The sequence below is a fragment of the Melospiza melodia genome, chromosome 5 (assembly GCF_035770615.1).
Source record: "Melospiza melodia melodia isolate bMelMel2 chromosome 5, bMelMel2.pri, whole genome shotgun sequence".
NCBI classification, from domain to species: domain Eukaryota; kingdom Metazoa; phylum Chordata; class Aves; order Passeriformes; family Passerellidae; genus Melospiza; species Melospiza melodia.
The window spans coordinates 84,775,402-84,801,767 of NC_086198.1; the positions used below are offsets into that span (position 1 = coordinate 84,775,402).

Consider the following 26,366-nt stretch of genomic DNA (forward strand, 5'->3'; position numbering starts at 1 on the left):
AAAGAAAATAGGGACACTACATTTTTGTTAGAAAAAGTGGGACATCTGGTCATTTCATTTGTTACCAAAAGAGAATATATTCAGAGAATGATATCTGTAGATACAGGGATTTGATGATTTCTTAACAGTGAGAGGAAAACAAGTTACTCTGTTAGTTAAAAGTTGATCTAAATTCTTTTTGTAGGTAGGAATTTTGAATTTCTGAACAAGAATTGGTTATTTTACTTATTAAATATACACTAAAAAGAGATTCCTTTTAAAAAAACGAAAAGCCCATTTGTGTAATTAACATTATAATAAACCCAGATACACAGAGCACCTCAACATTAACATGATGTGCTTCCCAGCTGTATACCTTCTTCAAACCTGTTAAAAACACCTCTGTAAGGAGATTATTTCATAGTCTGCTGGAATTGAGTGTTTTATAGGCAGAGAGCAAATCCTTTGCGTGGGCCATACATAATCAGGCAGAGATACATTAATGATGAGAACATGAAACATGACCATGTAAACTCTGAAGAAGAATGTCATTACAATCAAATACGTCAGTTAACAAGGTTCACAAGTACTACAAAAGCTTGAAAGATAAAGCTGAAATCTGGACTCTGTCTAAATGATGATGTGCAGAAAGAGGGGATTCTTTTACATTCTTAAAACTGGAACATTTTGAAATGAGTATTTTGAGAAAACAACATGTCATTATAACCATGTTCTTTTGAGCAAGTTTTATTACTGGTGTGAAAGATTCCACGTTTAGGTAGTTTTAAAGCATTTTCACTCTGACATCAGAAATAATGTGATCTCTGATCCTTGCATCACCAAGAGCTTTACTGACGGGGGATGGTTCAAAAACATTGTTCCACAGCTTCATCACTGCATGGCACAACTGGTTAATGAGCTCCACAGTGTTGGTCTGGGGCCCAAACTTTATTCCTTCCAAGGTTCTGTCTTAGTGTGGTCATGTCAGATTCAGTCAACTGTAAATGTTCTGAGCTTCTTGAATGGCCCCCCCATCACTGTTTCTTGACAGCTTTGTTGCTCCAGGGACACCAACACCAATTTGCAGCTTGCCAGTGAAACAGCAATAGTTTCCATGACACCTTGCCTCCTTTGCCAACTTCCACATTCCCTGTTGTATCGCAGCAAATACGCCCAGAGGATCTCCCTTTGTCATCTTAGCAGTTCCTAGCATCAATCTCTCCTTTCCTTCACCCTATTTGTAGTGCTCAAACCAACATCCAGCTCAGCCCTTGCAATCTCCAGCCATTTCTGTATTTTCTTTGTAAGATACAACATAAATTAACCCTGTCCACAGAAGGCACTGAAGGACATTTTCAGCAGCATGCTATCTCCAACTGTTAAGTTCTCAGCAAGAATTTGCATTTTCTTACTGTAAATTAGATATAATCAAGACAGCAGTGATTTCAGGTGATAGCTTCAGTCTGATTAAGTGTGAAAGATCACATCGTTTTGCTAACTGGCTTCAAAGCCTCTTGTTTTGTTTTGTTTCCAAATGTTTCTTCAGGGCTCCGCTAGTGCATGACATGCTGTTCATGGTTTGACTACTCTGTCCTCTCCCTCTGCTGTTAAATCAATTTGTGATCAGTTAGTTTATTATATATATTCTTTTTTCATATTTGTACTCATTACGTTACTAATGTTTTGGACCATGGAAATTAAATTCAATAACCAAAAGTTACCAAAGTGGTCTTTTGAAGAAACCTTAATTTTATTAGCTCAGGAGGAGTATGGAATTTGAGTCCTGCTGAGATAACATCACACAGTAGGTCACACCCAAGGGCCGACATTATCTCTCAGAGGCACACACTCCTGGGGTGTCATATTAATTTTAGTTAATTGCATGGAAATTAATGAGCTTTTTCAGGGGCTACTGGGCTACTCTACAGCTGTGAGAAAAACTGTATTAACTTTGATTTTTATGTTTCTTGGTCTTTGAACAGTTAAATGCTTTCACTTTATCTTCATTTACTGTCCACTCTTCTAGTGTATAACTAATTTCATAATTTTCATTGCTTCCTAACACCACTACTATATGTGGCTTTCAGTAAGAAATTTTCTCCAGTGTTTTTATTGTATATCATCTATGCCTAAGAAAGGAAATTTGCCTCATTTACCTTAAAAATCCCCTTGATTTGAGAGAAGTTTAAAAACCATTTACAAGTATAAACATCTAAGGGATATGATGCATGATTCTCCATGCTCTCCAGTTCTTATTTAGACAACATCCAGACAACCAAGCTATCTATATTAAAATACTAAAACAGGATCATGATGTTGCTGATAGTTAACTTCAGAATTCATGTTAAAGAGCTGTATTAAAAACCTAATACCTTCCTGAAACTAAAGCTGTAATTATACAGAACATAGGCTATTTCAATGCCAGAAGTGAAAAACCCAAACAAGAACCTATATTTCTGAAAGAATTTGTTAGCTTGGGAGCAGATATTTTGGGTTTCCATTTACTTGACAGATCTTGGTCCCTTTTGGATATTTCCCTGCTACATATGATAAACTCATGTATTCCATATTCATAGACCTGTAATACTTACTAAACAAATTTAACATTCAAGGCATTTCTATTTTTGATAACCTTTTTGTTGAATATAGAGTGGGGCTGATTTTATGGAGTAACTGTAAGAAGCTGAAAGACATGATGAATGAATTGAGAAAAACTTGCTGTGAAGGAATAAGGATGATGCTGTGCTATCACTGCTGAGTGTTATTCATTATACACTATGAGCACTGCTGCAGAATATTTAGTGGTGAACACTTAGAAAGCTCAGTATATCTTAAAAGCCCAGAGGAATTAATTAGGCCTTAAATAACCCCTGTTAATTTTTAGCACATACTAGTCACTTTCCACTGACAAGATTTTACAAAAATACCCTTTTCTCAAGCCTTCCAAATATTTCCAACATCATAATGAACCCCATTTCTAAAATCAGTATCTTTTCATGGAAAACACAATGTTGAGCACTTGAAAGCTCTAATGCAGCCTATATTCCTATAAAATTTATTCTTTGTAATAATATGGTCTTAAAGTTATGACTCATAAAAACATTTCCTTGAAAATACAAAAAAAGAAAAGTTTTAAATGAGCATACAAAAATGAACTTAAGATATTAAGTACTTATTCATTGCTATATAAAGTTTGATATTTTTTCAAAACAATTGATACAGATGGAAAGAAAAGAACATGAAATAAAGTTATAACAAAGTTCAGTTTACTTTTGAATTAATGTTGGTGATTCCAAGTACAGCTGTATTTGATGACATGCTTAACTTTTTCAGTTTGAACAGAATAAAAATATCAAGAGCAAAAATTTGCATAAAACTTTCAGTTTATCACTCATACACTTCAAAATGTCTGTTTCAAACTCATCTTTTCTGTTGTTTAAGACATAACTTAAAGCAGTACTTACAGGAGGCAGCTCTTTTGACAGCAGACACTAATCTAAGAGATAAAGGCCCTAAAACAGTCCAACACTTGCAAGATGAATTCTGACAAAAATAAGTATGGCACACTTTTTTAGGAGTGAAAACATTCAGCTGCTGCAGAAAGTTAGTAAAAGATAAAGCAGATTCTTCAGTGTGTAGGCCTTTAAATCAGCATAAATTATCTTTTTTAAAGACTCTTGTAGTCAAAACAGTTGCTGAACACATGGAAGAATTTTGATGCTCTACCCCATGTTAACTACAAAGCCCCTTCTGGGTTTAGAAACTATTAATTCATGCATCTTGACCTACTGCAGAGGAAATTTTTATCAAATAAAACTTTTCTTTGTTAGTTTTTAATATTTCATTAGAACTTCATCCTTCTAGGCCAGTGGATACTGGTGAGCTGGTGACTGGCAATTTACTTCCTGCAGCCTAAATGAGCTGTGGCACGCTCTTCTGCAAGTCAGTAAATTTACCATGGGCCAAAAACCTCTCACCAAAGACTTCCACAAACCAGCAGTGTGTCTAACTTTGTCATACAGGTCTAGAACAGATGCTCTTACCGAGAACCTAAATGATGTGTAAGGATGTATTTCTGTCACCATTTAATTTGGAACTAGATGATCTTGAAGGTCCCTTCCAAGCTGGGCATGGGGGGCAGAGAACCTCAACAGAGCAAGGCCTGACCCACGCCCTACCACACATTCCAAGGCCCCAAGATGTCTCGGAACAGACTCCCTTTTCCAGTCCCTGACACTGTCTTCCCATTTTATTTTCATTTCAGGTATAAGTGTATTTATTTTTTACATTCTCTTGAATCTGTGTGAATCCTATGTTTGAGTCATCAAAGTATCATATAACATGTTAGTCTGTTAGGACAACATCACATGAGCTATGTGGCCTATAAGAGAATATGAAGTTTTAAATATGACATATAATTAAAAGCAGTGTTTGTCTCATTTTCTTGGAAACACTTCCAGCTATTTTAATGTGACAGCATGGTATAATGATGCAGTAGAGAGTGGTGGTACCCTGATCCCATCTCTTGCAAAAGGCTGTAGTTCTCCAGTCACATGCTCTTTATGCCTCATTGGGATATCTTGGATATGTCCTGGCTGCTAGGGTATAGTGGACACTGCTGGACTTAGTAAAAACTTGGGTAAAAAAATCTATCTTCACTGAATAATAAATATTTTCCTGATTGCAAAGACCAATAATCAAATGACATCCCAACTCTAAGTGTCTTTCAGGACAAAAGCAGTTTTTGATTCTTTTATACCACATGAGGCACAAAACCTTATTGAAGATATTTTATTTCCTCCTATTTACCCTCATTATCAAGTGGGAAGATTCTAAACATCGTGTTTCTGGTTTGCAGTAGATACAAAAATTTGTCACAAGAGATGCCGGACAGGGCATATTCAGTGAAAGGTGTAGGATGTATTTTGAATTAATGCTGGAGAAAAGTACCCAGAATTTTAACTCTAAGAAGAGATTAATTTGGCTGGTTACTTGAAATTAGCTTGTTATGACAAAATTTACACAGGTGTGAAGAGAACATTCAAGAGAAGGTTTGCATCATTACAGGACTTTTAGAGTAAAAGTTACAATTGGAAAAGTATTTTTAGATACTCAGAGAATTGCAGAATGGTTTGGGCTGGAAGGTACCTTGAGGATCATGTACTTCCAAATCCCGTGCCGTGGGCAGGAACACTATTGCCAGACCACCTTGATGAGGACCCCATCCACCCTGGCCTTTAACAGTGGAGCATCCACAGCTTCTCTGGGCAGCCTGTTGGGGTGTCTCACAACCCACACCCTTTTTATGAGGAGGATCCCAGAACTGAGGGCAGCCCTGCAGGCGGGTCTGAGCAGAGCAGAGGGGCTGCTCCCTTCCCTTGCCCTGCTGCTCCCTCTGCTTTTGGTGCAGCCCAAACACGCTTGGCTTTCTGGGCTGTGAAGTGAACATTACTGGCTTATGTCCAGCCTCTCATCCACCAACCCCCCAAGGAATATGTAATATAAATCCTTTCTCCACAAGTCATTTTCATGTAGAACTGATCACATTGGTACATGATAGAAAGACCTCTTTGTGGACAAGTAGCTCTTACAGGAGATAGCATTTATAACTACCTATTGACAACACAGTGTTCTATAGTGACAATGCTAGAATTGGCTTTTCCTTCCTTAAACCATCATTGTATTGAACGATGTAACCAGAAAATCACAATGCAGTGATCTTTCTCTATGCTAATCCTTCTGTGGGAGCTTAATGACTTGTCTGCTCATCTTGGAGATAATAAACTCCACAATGGAAGCAATAGCTGTCCTGGTGACTTTGCATAAATCATTATTGGTAAAAGTGAAAGAAAACCTATATACAGAAAGTAAGCAGTGAGATAGCTCACATTTTTGGTATTAATTCTAATTGGCTTTAAAGCATCTGTAATCCAGTGAATAAATAGATAAAAAGCAAAAGATGCAAATATTATCCCAAGGTACAATCAATAAGATTCCCTACATAGTCAGTGAAGTCATTTAATATCTCAGAATGATCGACCTTCATAAGCAAAACCATACTATGTGCTTGTAAATACCAGCATGTTGTTCAAGGACCAGAGATAATACAATGCATGGTAGAAAGAGACAGACTTTAACAGTTCAATAACTGAAAAATGAGGTATGTTTACAAGTTTATCTTACAGAAAAAACATGGGAAATCTGAGCCTTTTTAAGTAGGAGAGTTGAACACCATGGATTATAGGTTTGTATATAAACTGTCTGTAGGAAATGGTGCTGAGGATATGTCCTGGGCTTCCCAGAGAAAACATTTCTGTAATTAATAGAGCAAATGCAGCAGAAAGAGCACTGTATTCTCTCTGTCAGTAAGAGCTCACAGCCTGTAGAGACATTTACTCTGGTGTGTATGACTTGTGGATTCTTGAACCCTGATTCACCCTGGATTTGAACAGCATAAAAAATAAAATATGTCTGCAACTTTATTTTCAAACACATGAATGAGAAAAGAGACAGTGAAGAGTAAAGGGGTCTATTATTTTTCTTGTACTACTGGCTGATTTAGTTCTGCATTCCCCAAACTGAATAAAGATATCCCAATTTTGGTGTTGTGTACCTTTATTCTTTAAAAGGGGAGAGGAAACAAACTGCACACAGAGATAGTAATACACATGTGTTTAGAAAGGGTCTTTCCTTAGCCTTTGCTCCCCTCATGCTCTGTTATAATCTTGTTGAAATTTGTCTTAAATTAGAGTAGAAGCCCTTCAGGACCTGGTCTGCATCTTTAGTAGTGGTTACACAGAGCTAAGGCTTTAAGCAGAAGAGGAAGAAACAGAAAAAGCAAGCAGGAATAGAAAGAGCCAGGGCTTAAAAAAGAAAGTACAATGGGCTCTTTTAATACTCTTCTAGTTAGTTCTTTAGGGAGCTAGACAGCAAGTTTGATTTGTATTGGCATATTTGCAACACTTGCATCTTTTATCAAAGACATCAAGATGTCAAAGAAGATAGATGGAAGAAATATTAATACAATTCTGAATTACACAATGAATTTACTTTGGATTCCTTTGCAAAACAGCCTCTCTTCCTAACAATTCCCATTCTTCTCTTGTGTAAAAATAATTAGGAAATAATTTTTTGCAGGTGCTGTAGATGATTTGCTTCACTTCATATAATTGTGTAACTTATATGCTGCTTCATGTTAATGGCTTGAGTAAAATTACTTTTTATTAGAAATGGTGATCTAATCTTAAACAGTCACTTGACAAATGATGTAAAAGTGATGCAGCGCTTCTGAAGCTGAAGCATTTCCCTGGATGGCTGGCTGCTTTAGGCTGTGTGAGAGGGCAGCAGGGAGTGAGCTTTGGGGCAGCCCTTCAGAGCGGCAGATGATCTCCATGTCTTTGAGCACCCGCTCTGCTTTGAGCCACTAGTGCCCCATAAGCAGGCCATTCTTTCCAGCTGAACCTTCCCCAAGTAGTCAGGGGTTCAGTATGGTACACGTAGTACACTAACACAGCCTTATTCTGAGGAATATTAAATGTGCTGCAGGAAACAAAAATACCCTGCCTCCAAATGCATAATGTGCATCCTGACATAAAGACAGGAAGTTTTGTCTTTCCTAACTGGTGTGCATGAGGCTCAATAGGTTTAGTGGCAGAAGAGAAAAACCTTAGTGATGAGTATTACTAAAATGGAGAGGGGATTTTTTAATTGGAATTGAATTTTGAAATAATTAATTAATCATTTTTATTTTCCTCAAAATACATCTGCAAAGTTATGTTACATATAGACTGAAAGAATTCCGAAGTGTACAGAGCACTTGCTTTTCTCTTGAGTGAGTTGTAATGAGTTGTGGTGCGCTCAGTGACTATATCTGGAGAACATGCCTAAAAAGTTATGTATCACACTGGATAGTCTGTACTTCCTTTGAATTTATTAAAGGTTATTTTACACTGTGAGTAATGGCTAAAAATGTTTGTTGCCTAACTAATTGCTGTGTGCAATGAGTAATTTAAAGACTGAACACTTCCTGTGGATACTCACTCTGCACTTCTTTTGGCATCCATTTCTGATTCATGTGTTCGTAATATCCAAAGGCAAAATTTATATTCAAAGAATTTAGTTTCCCCAAATGCCTTTGATTTATTTTCCTCATTTATATTGCCATTGCACTTGAAGTGTGCCAGGCCATTATGGAAATGCTGTGGAAGAAATAACCTCCCTATGAAATGCACAATCAAAAGCATCTATCCTGAAACCTGCTCTTCACAGGGGACCTTTGTCCCTGACTGGAGCTCTTTTGAAACATATCCCAGGAATAAGGAACCATCTCTGCAGGACCTTTATTTTTTTTCTAATTTCTTTTTCTTTTTTATGAAGAAGGCTGAGGAAACAGGGAGCATAAATAGGGAAGATTTTTTAATTCAGTTGTCCTCTGCAGTTAATTTCTAAATTATGAAATGTGAGACGGATGATAAATATCTTCAAATATTTGATAAATGCATAAAAATGCAACTACCTAATTCCAATTATTATAATTACCAGAGAAAGCCTGTATTTAAAAATAAGTTATCTGTGGTGGAAAATGAAGTAGACAGACATGTAATCAATCACACAATCTTGAGTCTGTTCCACCTCTGTGCACTCGCAGGGCTGAGAGAGGCAGTAGCCATAAATTTGGCGTTCTTAAACCCTTCTAGGACTTGGCTTCTATGAACAAATGACAGCTTTTTAACTTTAACTTTTTAAAATTCTCATTAGGTACAATTGCAATGTTTTTCCAACAGCTCCTTCACCGCTGCAACAGAGATGTAAAGCATGGGGGACATTATATTGCTATTGAGTCAGTCAGCTGCCATGGAAAGTGACTTGTAGCTCATGGTGTCACTTAGCAAAATTTCCTGTGCATTCTTCTCTTTCTGAAGCATTTTAAGTAGCACACCCATTATTTGACATTTGGTATGTTGGTAATAGGCTGGGTTTAAGCCTTTAAAATATTGACAGTCAAAAAACACCTTTGCAAAATGCTGAATTTTGCCTTAAAGATGTAGTGATCAAAAAATACATGTTGATACTTGAGTTAAACACAAATGGAATTTTAAGAGATAAGGAAAAGGTGATTCCACAGCTTGACAACTTTTTTATTGTTGTATTCCAAAGACTTGCTACAAACAGCACCGGTGATGACTTTTTAGGAATTCTTCGTTTTGTTAGAAAAAATCTTTTATAATAAAAATGTTGAGAAATATAAATATGAGTTACTAGTGCCTTTCAAATGTACTGGACCTTAAAACCCAAGGAACAATTTTCTCAATATAGAGGTTTTGTAGTAACCTTAATAAGCAGTCACATAAGGATTTTTTTTTAATCCAGGCAATTCACCTGTTTCTTAGATAACTGAAAATACTTCACCTTCAATTTTGTGTTTTACATTATATTCACGGCATCCATCTACTAACACATGAATTCTAGAAACTGACTGATTTATACCATACTTTTTAGTGCACATCAGCCTCTCCTTTACTCAAAGCTGCCCCAAGCAGTCCCCACACCACACTGCTGTTGGGAGAAGACCACAGCCGTGTTTCAGCTTCCATTTTTGTTTCAGGTTAAAATAAGATAATAAATTTTTCTTTTGAAAAGTGCCTTGGCCTTTGTTCCCCTGGAATGTTTTGATTACTACAGGACCTCAGATGGGAGTTATTAAAGATTTCCAAGTAAATGGCTGGAAAAAAAAGGTGAATCCACACTGACTTTTGATCAAAGGGCTGCTCCACCCTTCAGGAGGTGGTAATTCAGGGACACCTTGCAGTAGATAGTATGCAGAGCAACTGTTGTTATCATAAATTCATAAATGCATTTATTTTGTAGTTATATTACATAGAAGGATTAAATAAATATATGTAAGTGGAATGTTTTATTTTCTTGGGCCGTATTAGATCAATTTCAAAAACAGTCTGTGAAGGATTTAGTATATAAACTTACAGAGGCTTCTTGTTTCCAAGCTATAATCAGTGTCTCTTCACAACCTTTTGAGAGAGCCAAAACACATTGCTGAAGCTGGACCAAAGAGGCCTGGGGGCTAAATGTTTTATGGCCTTGTTCAGAGTCCTTCAGCCAGGACAGGAACATGGTGGTGGCAGCTAAGGATATATTTATTCATTCCCAGTCTAGGTAGTTATATTTTCAAGGACTTTAGGTTGCAGTGCTTAGCAATAACTCTCTAAAACTTCACGAATTACAGTAAAGGAAGTGTAAGTTGTTCTCTTCCAAAAATAAGCTGAAAAGACATCTTAAAATGTACACTAGATGCCCTTTTCCACACAGTTCTACTAAACAGGTTTGCATTTAAGTTTCACACATTCAATTTAACATCCAAAATGCCAACATACCAGCCTGAAAGCTTCAGCTCAAACCAATTATTTTTGGTTTTTTGATCACTGAATTTAATTTTTTTCCTAAAGCCAAATAATATCTATCTATGATTATTCAGAAATATAAAAGAAAGCGTAAGTTACAGCAAGCCTGAATTAGGTGCACATTTTCAATGATGAGCTTAAAACATAAGATTAATGACTGTACAAATCTCTTAAATTGTCCTTTGCATTTCTATATAGATCCCATTATTCCTAGAAAATTTTTCAGGACATTTCCGTTTTTGTCAGAACTCACACAACCTTTCTTATCTATGAAGCTGGGGTTCCCAGCTGTTGGATAGAGGATGTGCTTTTCTTATAACTCTCATCTGGTACTAAATGATAAGAAGGACAACAACACTCCATTTTAAAACTAGCTGTTGCAAAGGAAAGCTCCTATTTTTACAAAGGATGTTGTCATTTTTTAATATTAATCTCTAAGAATCTAATAATCTAATGAAATCTTTTGCATCATGGTTTATTTTTGTATGCTGTTGCTTGCAGTACATTGCCAGTAACATGAAAAAAGGGCTTATTTTTCACAATTTAAGCATCTCGTAGCATGGGAGTATTCAGCCCATGCAAATGAATTGCTTTAAACAATAAGAAATACTGCGCCTTCTGCAAATGAATTGGTCCAAACAATAAGAAATTCATTGATTCTTGAATGAATCAATTTGCAGAGTACCGCAAAATTCTCAAGCGCTTGTATTTTTAATGTCTCACACTGCTTGTATTGGAATTTCTACAAGATGCAGCAAACCAATCCTCATAGCACTGTTTACCTTTTTTCTCATCTTTTAATAGATACCCAACACTTGTTGGCAACTAAACTCACAGATGACGAAAATTCAGTCTGTCATCTTTAAAGATATCTGAGTGCTGGGTTTGGTAAACCCAGACACTCACAGAAATATCTTGAGTCTAATGCTGACTTGCTGTCTGTAGTTCTGTCTTCTTTGCATAAACAGTCCATAGTTCTCGCAAATCAAAATTCCAGCCCCACTTTAAAACATTTCTTCCTCGTATCTAATCTGAATCTACCCTCTTTTAGTTTAAAACCATTATCCCTTGTCCTGTCACTACAGGTCCTTATTAAAGAGTCTGACTCCATATTTCACACAAGCTGAGTTTCCTTGGGTTTATTCCAAAAAGGCAGTTCCTGGATCCCATTATTCAGCAGTTAATGATGTCTGGCTCAGAATCTCATAGTCATAGTTTTGCTGCTTCTCTTATAAACCAAGACCCTTAAAAATGTTATTGCTTCTCTCCACTGGATCTCACTGTTGCTCAGTGCACATCTAGGCTCAGTTTGTATTCATCAACTAGCAAGTCATCACCAGCCACTTCAAGCACGGGCCTTGGTTTTGCAAAAAATTAAGTCCTGTCCTAATCTTATCTGTTGGAATAAAATCTTATACATAAGTCATGTATATTACCAGAAAAAGAATTCCATGTGCCTCAGAATATGTAAATATTAGGGATTTCTACAGAAATGTAGATTTTTATGTGTATGTGTATGTATACAATACATAAGCAAATATGGTAAGATGGATGTGCATTTAAAACTTTTCAAAGACTATAGTTTCATTTCTTAAAAAGAAAGTTGAGATTTTAAATGTCCCCAAGGATGAAGAGTCTGGACAACCTGTTCCAATGTCTGATAACTATCACAGTAAATTATTTTTTTAAATTTGTTTGGTGGCTATTGACCACCTTTGTCACAAGGACATATTGCTGGCTCGAGTTTATGGAATGATTTTTTGTTGGCTGGTTTTATTGGTTTTTGATTTATTTTTTCTTTAATATATCCATGAGAACTTTTGCAAAATCTGGAACCTAAATGACGTACTAAAAAGTTTATCTATAAAAACCATTCACTAGTGCCAACTTCTACACAAAAGAAACTGGAAGGTCCCAGGTTGTATGTTTTTCTTCAGATAGTGATAACCTGTCTTATTGAGCAAACTGACCACTCGAACATTGATGCTCAGTAGCTGCACAGTGAACATTCCTCATCCTTGGTGAAACGTTTGTGTCACAGTGCACATGCTTGGCTGCCAGTATTAGTTTTCTAAGACCATTCTCAGAGAATCTGTGTAAGATTTTGCCCCACTGGCTAAAGCTCTTCACTTGGGACTCAGATCTGCTCTCCTTGACAGGAGGATCAGGTGCTCCCCTTCAGCTGATGTTGAGAGATAATTTGTAAATTGTGTTGTCAACACAACATTTTATCTGCTCCAAATAGCTCATAAACAAACCTTTGATTAATTCTTCCAGTCTGTGTCTTCTGGACAGGATTTACAGCATTCTACTTATTTGGATGAAAAATAGAGAGAGACAAGTTGTCACCACTGAGATAAAGAGTATTTTTTTTCCTTCATTTTGTAGCTTCAGGAACATTTTATCATGACTTTACTTTTCTGAAAATGGCATAAAATTTAAATTTGTGACTGATGATACCAAAGCTGTAAAACTTGATGAAATCAAGAGTGTTCTTACCTAATTACCACAAGCTACACACATTTTAGGCCAGGAACATCCAGTTCACAATGGAAACTGTGAAACTTGGAATCGTTATTCCATGATCAATGCATAGGATGATATTAGCCAATGACATTTGAAAGAGCTGTTTATTTATAGCCTCAGCTGAACATTGCAACACAGCTGGAGGAAAAAATGAGTAATTTCAAAGACGAATAATTCAGAAGGAGATCTGTTGGGGGTGGGGGCATTTACTGAGTTTACTGTGTCCAGACATTTAATAGCATTAAAGCACAGAATCTGAAGGAATAAGGCGTACTTTACTGACCTTGTCTTTTGTTATAACATTAAATTTAACTCACAGCTCGGAAGATCACATTAGTTTGGCTTTGAAACATTTTTCATTTATGTGTGCCTTTGAATCAGCACACTACTATCTCTGTTGATTTAGTCCAGTCAAGATGTATGTTTAGTTCTGAAGCACTGTTTATGTACTCTTATATCACCCTACAGCACAGCTACCATCCAACAACTTGGGATTGAAAATTAGAAACTGAATGCCACTGGAATAAAATTCAATTCCTTTCAAAATTATTATGATAAAACATATACAAGCAGTTTGAGGCTGATATGAAAAGATTAAAGCAAATAGCTATCTATTAATTTCAGGAGTATCAGAAATGTAAATAAGAACCTGACACACCAATTCCTTTTTGAATGCTAGCTAGTTTCCACCACCCAACACTCTTGGATAAAATACTCTTTTGCAATCTGCATTTCCAAGTTTGCATAATTGCAACTTTAAAGCCAACTTTGGTCTGCTTTTTTCTTTTTCTTTATTTTTTATACTGAACCTTCTGGGTTTAAAAAAATACCTTTTTTTGGTTCTTATTTTGGCTCATGAATTAAAGCTCATAACGTAAAAGTGAAAAGTCTGTTTTGAGGAAGGACAGCAATAGATTGATCTTTGTTGATAGTTTGTATATAACACCCAGGGTAATACTAACCCAAATATAGAAAGTAATTACCCTGACCTTGATATCTGTCATCATTATCTTGCTTATTGCACAAATGTTTTGCTAAGAATGTCATCAAAACCAGAGTTTTAGATCTATTTCCAGTAAGAAACTCCTTCTAATCATTTCTCTCCAAGTATTGTGGTTTTAAAGATACAAAAGTATCAGTGTATCTAATTGCCATAATTGTTCCTAGAAAGAATTATGATAAACCTTCTTTGTAGACTTCATTCCAATGGCTTTTATGTACCGCTTGCAGTGCCAAAGCATTTCAAAACTCTTTGTAGAAGATTATCTTGTACCTGGGGAAAAAGAAAGGAGAACAAAAAGAATTATTTTTGGGAGTTAAAACACCTGAAGTGCACTTGATTTTTTCATGGGAAAATATGTCAGAAATTGTCAAAACACCCTAATGTTTCCCAACTTGTAGGAAACATTTCCAGTGTACAGGGCACATACCAGCAGCATGGCTAAATGTAACACTAGCCCCTGAGAAGCAAGAGGCTCATACATCCACGAAAAGAGAATAATACAGAGTAATTCTCAGTCTTCTGAGAACAGCAGTGGACTATTGGGCTTATTTCATGATCATAAAAGCCTCATAATCTATGATTGCTGCAAGCAGAAGTGATTTATTGGAGTGCTCTCACATATGTGAGATAAAACTATAACTTGCTGGCAGCTATTATTTTTAAAGGAGGGTATTAAAGGAAGGGGCAACAGCTTGCTTACTTTGTTGCCTCAGAAAGTGATGTTTAGCAGCTCCAAAATACCAGTTTTGACGAATAGTTGTGGTGAAATTATAACCACTGTTTAACAATGAGATAAAGTTTCACCTCCATGAGGAAAATATAGACTACAAAATCTGATTGTAAACAATCAATGCTTTATATTCTTCCCTAACTGAGCAATTTTTGAATTTATGCCAATCTGACAAATGCATTAATAATCTTTAGCCACTAGGTATTTGTGAAAGAAATTGGAAATTATTTTTAATTTGCTAGTGTGGTGAAGCAATAAGACACTGATTCAGGAAGGAGGAAGAAATGGCAGTATGTGTTTGCTATTTTCCTAAGAAAATGCAGAAACACACATACAAGTTGTGTCCTTTTACGTATATACACATTCTCCCACATAAAGCAAGTGGAGTGAATAGAGAGAAGAAACTATAATCAGTTGCTAAATAATAAGGAAGGAAACTAACTCAAAAGCAGAAGTCTCTAATGAGTTATGAAACTCATTCCCTAAGTATCAAAGTCATTTTAAAGATTAAATTTATACTTGATATATAATTTTAATTAGTATTACTTTATGTTCTTATTGAGTTTTGTTCAATTTTTTCATCTGTAAAATATAGTGTAAAACACACAGCCTATTTGCTCTGTATAATCCATGGGAGGAGGTCTGGGAGAGAAATTTATTAAGAAATTAAAGATGATGGTAAACTGCATTTTAAAAGCTTTGCTCTGTTCACCTTGATTTCAAAACCAGTGCAAGAATCCCATGCAACAGAATCAAGGCAGTCAGTAATAAAGAATAGAAAATCAAAATATCTACAGACAACTGCTTGAACAGGACTCTTAGTTTTGCCAAACTTAAACATGAGATGCGATGTGTTACCCTACTCATCTGAGAGCCACAAAAATTCTTCATGTGGAAAATTTAAACTGATTTGAGGTGCCTTATTTTAGTGTAAATAAGTCTATAACCTCACATGCATGAGTAGTTATTGCCATTTAAAGCCCTCCTGTTAAAGGGGTGGGATACCATGTAGTTGTGGGGTATAGGTAACCTGGGAACCAAAATTAAACAAGGAGGCATTATTGAGTTCTAAGTCCCCAAAGACAGTCTCTGTGAAAGAAGGAGTAGTGAGTATGAAATGAATAAAAAGCCAAGCAAGAGCTCTGAGTAAGGTTTATGCATTCGGTAGCAGTACTTAAATGATCATATATGAAGCAGAAGAGTTATATAAGTCAAAAAATTAATCAAAAAATTAAAGTAGAATGTGAATGGGCAGCAAGCTCTGTGTGTGGAAGCACTCATTGTTCCTTAGGTGTGTGATTGCTTTCATCAGTGCCAAGGCTGGTAGCTTGTCCTACCTTTTTAATAAGTAAAGGGGGAAAAAATTGTCTCTCCTGTTCCTTTCAGAGTGCTTCAAACTTTTGGTACCTTACAGAGCATATGTTCATTTGTTACGAGAGCTGTCACAATTCTCCTACACACAAACATAATGCAGAGTTTGTTCTTTGATGCTGTGTTCCAAGCATACAGCATTTGGAAGTGATTCAGCTGCCTTACCAGAGGTATCTGGTATTGTCCTGAGTTACTGACAGTATCTTAGTGGAGGTGGCAGACGTGACCCTGGACTCACAGCAGACTTCTCTACACTGCCAGTTAGAAACCACCTGAAATGTCATTGCATGCCTATGTTTGCACAAATTATTTTTTATCATGGGTGCTCAAATTCATCTAGATTCATTGTGGGGTTTGGGTTTTTTTTGTTTTTATTAATTGAACAAGATTTTGGTTCTCTCTTGTGTAGATTTATTGATTTCAACATTTACCAAGGAAATCTGAAAGCTCAATGGCCCCTGCTACATGATAGGTATTGAATTCATCTCATTCTTCCCAAAGGGCAATGGAGACAATAAGATACTTAGGACAGGAGAACTCACAAGTCTTCCTCCTCTGCCACACACAGAAACTTTGAGATTTGTCTTTATGTTGAGAGGGAGCAGGGAGAGGATTGTTGAGGGCCCCATGGTTGAGGTTGCAGGGGTGCAGGGGCATGTGGAGCCTTTCCTGCCAGTTCGAAACCTGTGTCAAGACAAAATACAGAAAGGGTCCCAGGAGCAGATCCTCATCCATAGATCTTCAGCTCACCTCAGCACATCTGCTTCCCCAGACACAGATCTCAACCTCAGCTTTAGCTCACATGGTGGCTATGTCCCAAGGCGGAGAAAGAAGAACAGAAGAAGCATTTTTGAAAAGTGCCTTTATCACCTTTTTGTCAATCTTCTGATTAATAGTTTGTGTCAGAAAAGTCTAGTTCCACTTTCACATGAATGTATTGGTTTCAGTGCAGTGTTCTTTGTGAAGGATTTCCTCAGACACTATTGCTGGTGTGAAGCAATGTGTCCTAGAATAGGCCATTACTTACTAGAGACATCATTAACTATTCATCTTTATTAATTGCAGGATGAATTGGAACCTCTGCATTACTAGGTCCAGGAAAATACCTTAACCACAAAGCTAGTAATTCTTCTGATATTGGCATTTTTAGCTTTTCCCAGCTGATGCTGCTCTACTTGATATGATTTATTTTCTCTGTGAAGGAAGAACTAACTCTAGACTAGAGTGTACATCACTCGGACATGGTAAATGACATCAGGAGTACTGGAGAATCACCTCAAACTGAGGAGCTGCATGTATGATTCAGTAGCTTATTCCAGGGCATCTTGATCTTTGACATTTTGAAAGGTATTTGAAATGTCTTTGTTCTATCTGAATGCAACATTTGACTGTTTTCTTAATTCCCTCTGCTTTGGTTTTTTTTTTTTTTCCTTTTTTTGGAGGGGGGGTGGAAGTATGTCTGATACATCTCAAATTATTGGTATAAATGAAAATTACTATTTTTCATACATGTATCAAACTCTTTGGTTTACTCCACAAAAGAATTTAGAGTTCTGCATAAAAAATAAAAACAAGGAAAACAGAAAGTGGAAATCCTACAAAATTTGATTAAAAGGTGAAAACTAAACAATTTCTAGTAATTGAAGGTCAATATTGTACATAAACCAAAAGAAAAAAACACATTTCACTATTAGGTCTAATCAAGTAAATCATAAAACAGTAAAACAAGGTGGAAATTAAAAGAAAACTGGAGAGTGACTGAATTACATGTTTTCTAAAGATGCCATCAAATTTTATCTTCAGTCTGATTTACTGTCCGATGTAATTTGAATTTTTTTGTCACTTAGTCTCTTACTGCAAATCTTACTGTTCTGTCATTTGATTTCAAAGCTTTTATGAATTCCAAATAAATTATTTTGAAATAAATTAAATCACAGGCAAGTTAAATAAAACATTTGTTAGTTCATTCTTGTTTTCTGCTCAGATGCTTTAGCTTAATTTTATCAAAGCACAGGATCATATACTATGAATAGAGAATCCCTCACAGCCATCAATTGCCCTTTCTTTTGGTCAGAAACCAAAAATAAGATTAATTATGTAAGCTTCCAAAGAGAGATTTCCAGTAACACTTTAAATGAAATGCTCCCCCCTTAAAAGGATTTAACTCAGACTTAATGAGAAAGTTATTGTATGTTAATTAAATACACACTGATTACTATGAATATTTATCGAAGTGTAACAATAATTTGCATGAAGATAGATGTTGAACAACTGAATTTCAGTAAATATGTTCCTAATAATTATTTAACATTCACTAAATTATGCAACTAAATGATTTTTTGGCAAAGATATTGAGTATTTATTATATATTATAGGCCCAATTGTATCATTACCTACACAGGTGCAATCCTATTTAATTAAAGGGGAAGTTGTTGTCACATAACTGAGGGCAAGATGCAATCATATGTACCAACTGATTGCTGAGCATATTTAATGACACTGAACAGCATTTCTGAGATCTAGAGAAGCCATTCTATTCACTTTTTTCAAAAACTTATTGAAAATTAGGCTGAATGATCCAGCCAGAGTCTTTCCTTTGTTATACACCACGGATCCTTCAACCAGTTCCAGTTTTAGCATCCTTGCAGTCTTTGGAGTCCCTTGCCTGCTCACTTTTGTATCCTGTTTTTTAAAGCTTTTATGGCCTATTTGGTTGTACATGTATCCTACCTGTATTGCAGCACTAAGCCCTCATAAAAAGTGTAAGGGAAAATAACCCTAACTCCATTCTTTCCTACTGCTGCTCCTCTGTGGAAGACTCTTTGTGTCCTAATCTTATTTTCCTATAGAAATATTCAAAGCTTATTTTGTAAATTTCTAGTCTCCTCCCTTCTAGTATAGATGTTATTCACAGAATCCTTAGTTTCATAGTCCAGCATCTGGTATCCTTCTCAGCTGGAGGAGTTTTGAGATAATTTCTACGATTTCTTAGGAGAAAGGAACAATCTTCAGGCTACTGTCAGGACTGCCATTTTCTGTGCCTCTTGTTCAAGCCAGTTTAGTCAAGGATTCAGACACTAAGATTAAGCATAAGAGACAACCTGTTTCTGTGGGTCAGGGATGACAATATTCTGTTGGGACAGGAGAGATCCCTGCCCCCAGTATAATTTTGAATTTATCTCTAGTGTCCCTTAAATGCTTATTAAGTCCTTGAATCCTTTATCAGGAGAGAGATTCTTCATCCTTGGACTTGCTTGTAAACAACAGAGAGAGGAAATGACACTGATGTTTTTGCAGGAATGGCTTAATTCAGAGCAATTTGGGAGCTTGCTGCATACCACTAATACTAGAAGTTTCAAAGTAAATCAAACAGGACAGAGACAATAGAGCCTGCAGTTATGCCTTTTGCACTAATTTTTCAGTCCACTTCTACAGTTACTTCTCATGCCACATCTTTTGAATCAGCACAGTGTCATAAATTGTCTCCCTTACATGTGACAGTGAAGCATTGGAATGGGGTTTGGGATTTGCATGCTCGCTGTGCATGCAGTGCACTTCAGCCAGAGGTGGGAAGGATATGGCAAGGGAAGACATACTTCTAAAGGAAAATCTGTCAGTCATGGTGCAATGGTCGTCCATCTCTTCCCTTGCTATCTGTCAGTACCACAAGATACGTGGAAATAGATTGTGTCTTTGAAACCTCAAGGTCTTTCTAAGAACTGTTGGAACACAAAAGGCTCATATTCTTAGCTGGAAAGTCCATCTGGAATTTTCTTCTCCCTCCAGTGCCAAATTCTTCAAATGGCTTATTCGCTTCAGAGTAAGAAATTAATAAGATCAAGCAATCCTGTTTTAGTGATTATAGAGCTCAAGAAATTGCCTTGCTTTCTGACCTTAGTCTAATTTTTAAAAAGCTAAAAATGGAAACTATAGGTGTAAGTTTCATTAGAACAAGACTGAATTACGGACAGGTACAGGAATGACCCTGATATTTAAAAAAAGCTAATGGCATTATACACTGGACAGAAAGGAAAATAGAATTATGACAAAGATTGCATAAGAATGTGTTGTGTTTAACAAGTCTTCTACAAGGTTAGGATTTAATTGTACTATCATCAGTGTAGATGACAAATGATCATATGGCGGAAGTATATTTAATATGTGGTTTTTGTAAACAATAAAAATTGGAAATTCTAAACTTAACAATATCTGAGTTAGGACTGCTTGAGAAAAAAAATAGTGTGTAAAGCAAATATAGAACGAAAAGGTAAACTTAAAAGAGTACTTATTTGGAATATTCTTAATATTTGTTACCAGCACTAGGCTACTTTATTCTTTTTGGTAGTAATAGAACCATAAACAAACTTTTAAGTACAAACACAGATAACAAACTCTGGTAGGCCTTGCCTCCCAGTGTGCTTTCATGAAACATTTCAATAATAAATAATGGTAACAGTAAGCTAATATCAGTGGTTAACTGCTTTTATTTTTTTTTTAATTAAATGTTAGTAATTATCCTAGAAGTAACTAGCTTTAGTTGCTAGTAACTAGTTAGATTCTGATACATGGTTTGTCAGTCAGCAGCTTTCATCAGAGCAGTGCAATAAGAGGAAGGCCCAAGAAACCACAAGCTCTGTCAGACTCCTTGCTGTCACCCTCTCAACTGTACTTTCCACTCACCATATCCTGACTCCAGGCATTTCTGACAGCCTCTCACTCCTCAATTTTTGACTTTTTTTGGCACAAAAGAAAATCTTCCAAGCAAAACCTTGATTGTTTGCCTCCTATCCCTGGAGATGAAAGGTGTCATGGCTTCCATCCAAGAGTTCCCAGAAGGGTTATTAGCTGATGTCCATTTCTATTATAACCTCCAGCACTGCAAACCCTCCAAGTGGGAGGAAACCTCTTTCTGACTGATATCATGCAGCCTCTCAAGTCGTAATAAGAATGCTCCTGTTATTGATATATCTATAGAAAGGTGTTTTCTGCCATACTTTTTTCAAGTAGCTGAACAGGCCAGGCTTATGTTTTGGGTATTTTTCCTGAGGGAAATATTAACTGTCCATGCTCCTGCAAGGATCCTCCTGCACTCTCTAAGTGAGCATGCAGAGAGAAACAGAAAAGAGGAAAGAGAGGTATCGGAAAAGAACTGAAGTGTTTTGAGCTGTGCTACCATCCTGTACATCCTACCCTCTTTCTGTTTAGGATTTATAGACATAGTAGTCATTTTGTACCACCTCTGTATGGTGACTGCAAAATGTTTCTTGGATAAAGATATGCTTCCTCTTAGGTAAAGATTCCCTTACTTTGGATACAGGTATGCTCAGAGATCAGCAAAGCTGCAGAGTTAGGCAGCATATCCATGTGTGTAAAATCTGGAGTGGGGCTCAGCATGAGGTTGGGCCTTCAAACAGCATTGCAGCAAATGGCAGACACGCACTCCTCATTTTCCTAGTTTTGGAAGACACAGAACCTTACAAGTACTGATGGATGTATTGGCCAGGGACAAAACAGATGCGAATACAATGGTCTTTAATGGCATTCTATCATATTGTACACATTAGAGGGACTAAGGACTTCTTAGGGCATCTTAGCAATGATTTTGCAACATCAGCAGAACAGAAACAGAGAAAAAAATTACTAGATGGTGACTACAAGAGAGATTTAAGCCTGTAGATCCTGTTTCCTTCTTTCTACCACCATCCCCACTCCTCACTCCCCTTTATTTTAATCTACTTGATGTTTTATAAATGTGGAGAGGTGTTTTATAAGTGGAGAGATAATGGGAGAATCTTTCTCTGTCAACACCAATTCTTCCCTGTGTTTTTGTTCAAGAAAGAGCAGCAGGCTTTGACTCCCAGTGGGGGGATATCGTTCTCTGTGGCTGTAAGAAAGGGTTTTGTGTCAAGAGCTGATTCTCTCCCCTGTGTACTGGAGTCTACTGAAGAGGATCCAGGCACATAAATCCTTTTATGGATTTGACCTTAACCTTGTCAAGTTCTGAATCTTAGTTTTTGTCATCTCCCAGACAAAGAGGACATGTTCAGATGTGTTTATTCTCTTAATATCTGTTTTCTATGTAAGGTTTCTGTTCTAAATCAGACCATTTCAGAGATGTTTACTTTTCTGTCATTTCCTGGAAGAGAGAGGCTGGGTGCTTACCTGACCCTGGACTTGCTGAGTTGTCAAACTGAGTAGAAAGATCCCAAGTACTTAGCATTTTTGTCACTTTTCTGCAGGGAGGAGACCAGAGATGTCTAGGGCAAGAATGCTGGTCCCAGAAGGTTGATGGCCAGGTGTCTGAGACTGATTGGAAAAACCTTACTGCAGTCAAAAACAAGGCCAAAGGTGCAATTAACTCAGAAACTGCTGTAATTTGTATTTGATTATAAGTTGTAAATCAATACAAATAGTCTTGCCAGACAGAGTCAATTGCATTTTTAATAAAATAAAATTAGTAATGAAAGAGAATGCAGAATGTGTGACAAATATATGTTAGGGAAATTTTTCATAGTGTCTCATGAAAATTTAGCCTGATAGGATTTACCGAAAAAATAAAATAAAAGGCTTTCCTTACCTTTTCTATGCTTAGATGAAGTGAAACTTCCATACCAATAACTGATGTGTGTAGTGAGTAGTGTAATTTTAACAAGATATTCCTAGTGTGCATTAGACTGCATGAACATCTGGAGCAGAAAAGAGTCTGTACTGAGAACAGCAATTAATAAAAGACCCCAGTAGAGTCAGATCATTGCAGGGATCTCCCAGACTCATAAACTACACACTGAGTAAGAAGAAAGAAAAGGTAGGCAGCTGGAGGGACCATCCATTTATACTCTGTTTGATTTCCTGGATAAGAACCTCAGTGCACAGGAATGAAAGGGTACTTATTCTTATGCACTGTGATCAATCATTTTAGCCAAAAATCTGCTGGCATTCAACCAAGAAGATAGTCATAACATTAGATTTTAAATGTCCTTTATATGAAGTAGTGTTAGACAAAGTATTTCTTCTCATAAAATGCCCTGGCGTTTTATGTTCTTAAAATAGCCTTTTAAAAATTAAATAAAATAGCGAAACATTTTAATCACTTTAAAAGTCTTTTTAACATCAATCTTTATCACTACAGTAGAGCATTATTTCAGGATGCTGCCATGGCTGTAACACAGCCCAAGGCAGGATGGAGGTAGGAGTGTCCCTCTGATGAAACATCTGCAGCTGGGATTTGTGACACAGAGGGAGAGCAATCCCACTGACTGGGAGGAGCCTTGATGTCTGCCCTGTGTGAGCTGTCCAACGCAAGTACTAGAAACTCCCAGGACAAGGAACATACACAAACTGTGGATGACAAAAACAAGTTAGGAGATGAAATAGTAGAAGAGCCTGAGCAACGAAGCAGCTGTGGATGCTCTGGAAGGAGCCCAGACAGTGCTAAAGCTATTTAGAAGCACCCCTTTGTCTTCCAAAATTACAGAAGATATTTTGTTCTTCTATCCCTTGAGGTCTTCATGCATAAAAGTAATTAAAGATCACATTTACCTTTCTTTATCCTGCTCTAACTTAGTCATTCCAAGGGATTTTTTTATTTTTTAGTGCAGAAGTGTAAATTTCTGCAAGGTTGAAATAAGTTTCTGAATACAGTGCTAATGTTCATAAACATTGAAAAACCACCCAGAGTTTGTTACTGCCATTGTGAAAGATGTCTCACTCTACTATTATCTTAGCTTTATGATATCATGTTTTGTGTGGGATGAGACTTTGCGCATATATTAAAGAAACAAAGACAATAATTATTGGATCTGCACACCAAGAGCAAGAGTGGTTCTTTAATCACACTCTATTCCATGAATACTGAGTGGAATACTACAGTAAAAAACCTTGATATTTTGACTGAGACATAGCAGAGCTTTAGTGCTCATAATACTCTACTTTTATGGGGTCATATTTCTGTCTCAGATATATTAGTAGATTGTGCCAAGATTTAGGCTGTGCAGCTGCAGGAACTTGAAAAGTTGCCTCTAGTGTATCAGATACAAAACACGCAACATTAAATTTTGTGAACTATAGCAGTTAGCTAAGTGTATGATGTCTCTTTAAGGAAAGAGATTCAAATCAGGTTTCAACTAGGGCCCACTGAAACAACTGCAGATTTTGGTGGGTTGTAAAATGGGCAGAGTTTCAGGTCTTTACCAGAAGAATGACAACAAGAACAAGATAAATCATTTGATGTTCATTCCCAGATGTTCAATGGAAGAAGACATTGCCATAGAAAAGATGACCTCTGTCTAAAGAGAATTAACAAGATAGAAGCCTATTAAGGTTGTAGATATCAGCTGTTGATATCAATTCTATGCCATATGGTAAAAGGGATTATTAAGGAAAGAAAGAAAAGGTCTATTTGGTGTTTTAATGGGATGTTCTAAAAAGCTGATTTAACTCAACTTGATATTTGTAGTTTTATTCTGATAGCTGCTGATAGCTAATAGGAGACCCAACAGGCAGAGAGGGGCTATAATGCAGAATTTAAAATGCCCATGTACTCACTGTGCTTGTTTTCTTATAAATTGAGGTCACAGACGTTAGAAATTATGTGGGGATGCTGTAGGCAGTCATACAATAATAGAATCACTTGGGTTGGGAAAAAGCTTCAGGATCATCAAGTCTAACCATAAACCTATTATTGCCAAATCTGCCAGAGTTGTGTCTGTCTGCACACCATCTACACATCTTTTAAATACCTTCAAGGATGGTCACTCTGCCACTTCCCTGGGCAGCTTGTTCCAATGCTTGACAATTCTTTAAAGAAATTTTTCCTAATATCCAGTCTAAACCTCCCCTGCTGCAACTTTAGGCTATTCCCTCTCAAATGATCACTTGCTACAAGGGAAAAGAGTAATTCCACTAATTTAAGGTTTTACTAATAGCGTGTATTACTGCTTTTTGTAAGGATGACAGCTGCAAATTTGGATAGCAACACATAGGAAAGGAATTTTCATTTGCAAAAGAAGTGTACAGAAGGTAAGTAGCGATGTTCCAATGGTATTTCAAGACCACATCTCCTTAAACTATTTTTAAAATAGGCACCTAGAATTTTACAGAAATTCTGATATTATTACTGACACCATGTGTTCCAATATCAAGGGCCAAATATGTTCAGTCCATTTTGCTTTTCTTGTGCATTTTGTTTCTTTTGCATTAATTCCTTTTGCCTAGATCACTTAGATGAAGCCTTCCACTTGCATCTATAATGTGCAGAGCATATGAGCACATAGCATTACATTATCCATGATTTTGCTAAGTGTGATTCCCAAGAAATTACTGGATCCAATAATGTCCTGAGAAGTGGAGTAAAAACCTAAGAAACAGGACAAGATAGAAAATGTTTGATCAGTTAATAAGAAGGTACACTTGGGGGAATAATAAATCATTTGGTCTAAGTGCAACTCCATTCTCTGGAAAGAGATAGTAAAGTACTCAAGGAAAAACATTGTAGGGAGAACAGATCATAGGTGAATATTGTCTTGTTGTGCTGTTTGTTGGGTGGATTCTACCAACCTTTACAGATTCTTTCCAGCTTTACACTGTAGAAGATGCTAGTTATGCAGGATAAATTCAAAGAGCGGTCAATATCATTTGGAAAGAGGCAAACGTCCCACATCAGATGGAACATACACTGGTTGTAAATAACAGGATCAATATTTTAAGGTCCTGATTCTTCAACTCAGTTTCATTTCTTATACAACAGTACATATACCTTCACATTTGCCTAACTCTTCTTGGCATAAGCAGATAAAATGATTAAGAACACACTACACAATCATGGTATGCTCCCGAGAGCAGTGGTATCTCTGAATGTGGTAAATAATGTAGAAAGGGCACAAGATGCAGAGAGGAGATAAATATTTAGTTTGAGATTGTCAAAGCATGAGGGAATTAGAGTCCTAAATCCTAATAAAATTTAACAGGAGTTGGAGACCTTAATTCCCTTAGGTGCCTTTGAAAATCTCATTTGTATTTTCATTTTAAGCTAGAACAATGATTCCATGTAATATCAATTTCACTAAGAAGACACCAGTCTATTTTCCACCCTTTTAATTTCAAAAAGTATGATTTTCAGCGTTGTAAACATATAAAATCCAGCTGGTCAGTGAGTCAAAACTTGACTTGAAGGATGGGGTTACTTTCTGTACTGATTTATCCAGTGAATAGCCACACTGTTTTTTGCTTTGCTTTCGTTAACTAGCTGTGTTTAGACTATTCCCCTGATGTTTCCTACTCAATCACTTTAATTATGAGATAAGGACTTACTATTTCCTGCTTTGATAGGAATTGCTCACCTCTG

General features: G+C 36.6%; 1 long non-coding RNA gene across 1 annotated transcript in view; it reads right to left on the reverse strand.

The window, feature by feature from the left end:
- Positions 1-13,915: 13,915 nt before the first annotated feature.
- Positions 13,916-26,366, reverse strand: part of LOC134418817 (uncharacterized) — an 88,568-nt gene continuing 76,117 nt past the window's right edge. The window contains exon 10 of the long non-coding RNA XR_010027865.1: positions 13,916-14,193. This is a non-coding gene — a long non-coding RNA (uncharacterized LOC134418817). The remainder of the gene's footprint in view (positions 14,194-26,366) is intronic.